A 4,233-nucleotide genomic window follows, 5' to 3' on the forward strand; every position below is an offset into this window, starting at 1 on the left:
GGCTGATGAGGATGATTGCTTGAATATCAGAACTAAGAGATGCAGGCAACAATAATGTTGAGAGCAAGCAGGCCAGGAGTCTAAACAGGTGAGAAGAATGGAAAAGCCTTGCGTTACGACTAGGCAAGAGGTCAGGTATCTAAAGAACTATTTTTTAAAATCAACTTTTACTATAAAATTTTCCAGATCAGGCCAGGTATGGCAGTGAATGCCTTTAATTCCAGCACTCACTTGGGAGTCAGAAGCAGATGAATCTCTGTGCATTCCAGGTCAGTCTGGTCTGCACAGAGAGCTCTAGGCCAGCCAGGGCTACATAGTGAAACCCTGCCTCAAAAATTTTTTTCTAGATCTACAGAAACTAGGAGAATTTGATAATGAAACTCATTTACCTAACATCTAGAGTCTCAATGAACATTTTGCTGTTTGTTTTATTATATACCTGTCAACCTGTACATTCTTTTATCTGTATTAGTCACACCATTTTATTTTCTGTATTTCTGATATTTTGATAATCTGGTGGGACTGTCTTTTCCAGGACCAGCTGGTTCCTGAAGGTAGTAAAAGTCATGCCTGCAAGCACACTTTTCATATGAAAAGTAACTAATTCAAAACCCACGGTAACTAGAGAGAGCTTCTCCGCTCCAGAGTCTGCTGAAATAATCCGTCAATCATAAGCCCATTTATCTTGTTTAATGGTTTGAATAGTCCACATATTGAAGACTTGGTCCTCAGCTGGCAACACTATTGAGAGGCAACTGGATCATGAGGATGACTTGAACAATGGGTTAATTCATAGACGAGTTCATACTGAATAGGCAATTAGGAGGTAGAGCATTGTTGGAAGCGGGTCTCTACCCTAGTTCCTTCATATCTCTCTTTTGCTTTCTGTCACCATGCGATAATCCTTTGCTCTACCACATGATCCCCACCATGATGGTGTATCTTAACCACTGGCACAGAAGCAACATAGCCAAGTGACCATGGGCTGAAACTTTTTATCTGTGAGCCAAAAAAAAATGTTTTTTCTTCCCTTCCTTTAAGCTGTTTACTCAGTCATTTGTCACAGTGCTGAAAGTCTAACAGGAAACTGATGATGGAGTTCAGAAATCTTTGGAACTGGTTGGTAGAAGCTGGGAAAATTTGAAGAAGCAGGACAGAGAAAGACTTGAATTCTGCTAAGCAAAGTTTATTGGGTGATTCTGGTGGGAGCTCAGAAGATTAGAGTGCCAATATGGACAGAAAAGGTTTGCACATAAAGTTTATGCTGGGACTAAAGAAGCTATTTGGAATTTGACTGGTTGTCATGTATTTTGACAAAGAACATGGGCAAACTGTCTACAACCCAAGACTTTGTAAAAGGCTGAGTTTAAAGGTATTGGGTTAATTAATCTGACAAGAAATTTTAAGGCAAACATTCAACATTTAGGTAATTTAAGGTATTCCTAGCTGTTTTTAATCAAGTTCACGGTAAGAATTAGAAGCCAAAAAATGCATGAAAAAAAACTTGAAAATTTGTAATTTATTCAGAAATATCCATCTAAAGCTGGAGCTAAGGGAGATAATGGTATCTGGAAAAATTTGTACCATTAAAAAGTAGCCAAGCTGGGTATGGTAATACACACCTTTAGTCCCAGTACTCAAGAGGCAGAGGTAGGCAGATTCATGTGATTTCAAGACTAGCCTGATCTACATAGGGAACATCAGGTCAATCAGGTAAAACAAAACCAAAACAAACAAACAAACAAACAAACAAAAAACCCCAAAAAACAAATGCCAAGTATTCCATCCTGAAGCAATAGGAAACATGGCTGAGGGCATCTTAGGAACCAGCAAGATCCCATACATTGCAGGCTTGAGAAGCAAGCATCTTTAGGGCACCCTGCTTGTACAGGGAAGGTTCGTGTGTGTGTGTGTGTGTGTGTGTGTGTGTGTGTGTGTGTGTGTGCGCACGCGCGCGCTCGTGTGTGCTTGTGCTGTGTTGTGTTTTTCCTTAGGATTTATTTCACAATGCTTTGCTTCCCAGGCATTTGAGTTGCTATAGTTGCAGGCCCAATGGGTCTGTCTACTTTTCCCACTGGCATCAGATCTCGATGTCATCCACAGGGTGCTGATTTTGCAGGTATGCAAAATCCAAGAGTTATGGGGTCATGGAGGCTTCTACCCAGATTTCAAGAGAAAGCCAGGAGGACTTCATATAGCATGTTAAGAAGCCCTGCAAGCAGAGCCTGGCAGGATGCTGCATGAAACCCTAAAAGTAAAGAAAAAGATTCAGGGGAGAAGTTAGAGGTGACAGGAAGTGTGGAGCATCTGCTTAAGAAGGCTAAAGGCATCAAGCAGAACCAGTCTAAGAGAGAGGCCATGTGGTCTGCAACAAGGGCTGGGCTGGCTAAGCCCTTTAGAGCTCATACCATGTCAGCATATAACCCATATGCCAGTCATGAGCTGTAGGGTTTAAAGTTTACCCTCCTTGGTTTTGATCTTGTTTCAGCCCCCCCCCCCTTTTTTTTTTTTTTTTTGCTATTCTGTTGTTTTTCTTTGGGGAATGTGAATGTTTAGCCTGGATCATATTTGTTGGGAGTATATACCTTGTTTTTTATTAATGTGGGTTCATAGCTAAGTGCTTCTCTTGAGTCTCAGGGAAAACTTCAAACTTGAACTTTTGAGAAATGATGGAGTTTTTAAAACTATTGGGACTGACCTGAGTCACTGAGCCACGGTCAAGGACTCTCCTTCCTCCCCTTCGACCCCTCTTGTTTCCCAAAGCTCTGTCCCGACTGCCGGCCTTCTCCTGTAGCCACCTTCCACAGGCTGTTGCCACCAAGGAAAAGGAATCATTGTATGTCCACTATCCAGAATCTCTGCTCTTTCTACTTCTTTGCTGATGCAAGTAAGGGTGATGACCCAATTCCTGCTGACGCTGAGGATTATGCCTATAGAAGAATTCAACAGAGAAACATCAGGAAGACCCCACTACTGTCCAAGGAATCACTGATGATTACAAGGAAAAGAAACTAGTGAAGGTGTTTAAGAAGAAATTTACCTGCAATGGTACTGTAATTAAGCATCCAGAATATGGAGAAGTAATTCAGCTACAGGGTGACCAGCGTAAGAACATATCTCCTGATAAGAGATTGGACTGGCTGAGGGCATTCCACTGAAGGTTCATGGGTTTTAAGTGCCTGAAGCTTAAGTGAGGATTTCCTTGCAATGAGTAGAATTTCCCTTCTGTCCCTTGTCACAAGTTTAAAAAGCCTCACAGCTTATATAATGTAACCATGTGGGGTCAGCTTTTAACTTGGACTAGTGTAAATCCTTCATGTAATAACTGAAAATAGTCAAAAGCACAACAACAACAACTATTGGGACTGTTGCAGATCGATTGAATACATTTTGCAGTACGAAATGGATGTGAGATATTTGGGGGCCAGGGGAGGAATGCTGTGATTTTGAATATGAAGTGTCCTTTCCAAAGGCTCATATGGTGAAGGTTTGGTCCCTAGCTGGTTGAGAAGTAATTGGATTTTGAGGACATCAGCTTTATCAATGGGTCAGCTCATTGATGATTTCCTACTGAATGAGTTATTAAAATGGAGGGCCCACTTCGAAGAAGTAGGTGACTGGGAGTATGCCTTTGAAGGATATATCTGTCCCTTCTCCTTCCTCTCTCTACCTCCTGCCTTTTGTGAGGTGAACACTTTGATCTACCACATTCTCCCTGTCATGGTGCTCTCATCTCACCACATACTGTCCCAGAATCAACACAGCTATGTGACCATTGGCTGAAATTCTGAGTCAAAAATCACTCATTTAAATTGTGCCTCTCAGGTATTATCACAGTGACAGAGTTTCCATGCCTTACCTTTCCTGTTCCTTCCAAGAGAAACTGCACCAAAGGCTCTTCGCCACATCTTCTCCTCACTCTTGTTTTTTTTTTTAATCAACCCTAGTGCTTCCTTAAGTGGTCTTGAAATTATATGGAAAGGAAGGGAATGTCAACTCTATCATGAGCAGGGAATGGAATACTCTCTTATTGCTTACCACAGGGCATTAGGGGAAAAATGTGAAGGGATCAGGAGAAAGAGGGGTTTAGTAAGAAGCAAACAAGGCTGTGTGGTCATGCACACCTTTAATCCCAGCACTCAAGAGGCAGAGGGAGGTGGATCTCTGTGAGTTTGAAACCCTGTCTCAAAAAAAAAAAAAAAAAAAAGCCAACAGGAATGTAGAGCAAATAGC

The 4,233-nt window shown here is 41.6% G+C and overlaps 1 pseudogene; it reads left to right on the forward strand.

Moving 5' to 3' along the window:
* Window positions 1-2,838: 2,838 nt before the first annotated feature.
* On the forward strand, window positions 2,839-3,175 carry LOC108490984 (annotated as a pseudogene).
* Window positions 3,176-4,233: the final 1,058 nt, after the last annotated feature.

The sequence above is a fragment of the Nannospalax galili genome, unplaced genomic scaffold, assembly GCF_000622305.1.
Source record: "Nannospalax galili isolate Female #2095 unplaced genomic scaffold, S.galili_v1.0 scaffold115, whole genome shotgun sequence".
In the NCBI taxonomy this organism is placed as follows: domain Eukaryota; kingdom Metazoa; phylum Chordata; class Mammalia; order Rodentia; family Spalacidae; genus Nannospalax; species Nannospalax galili.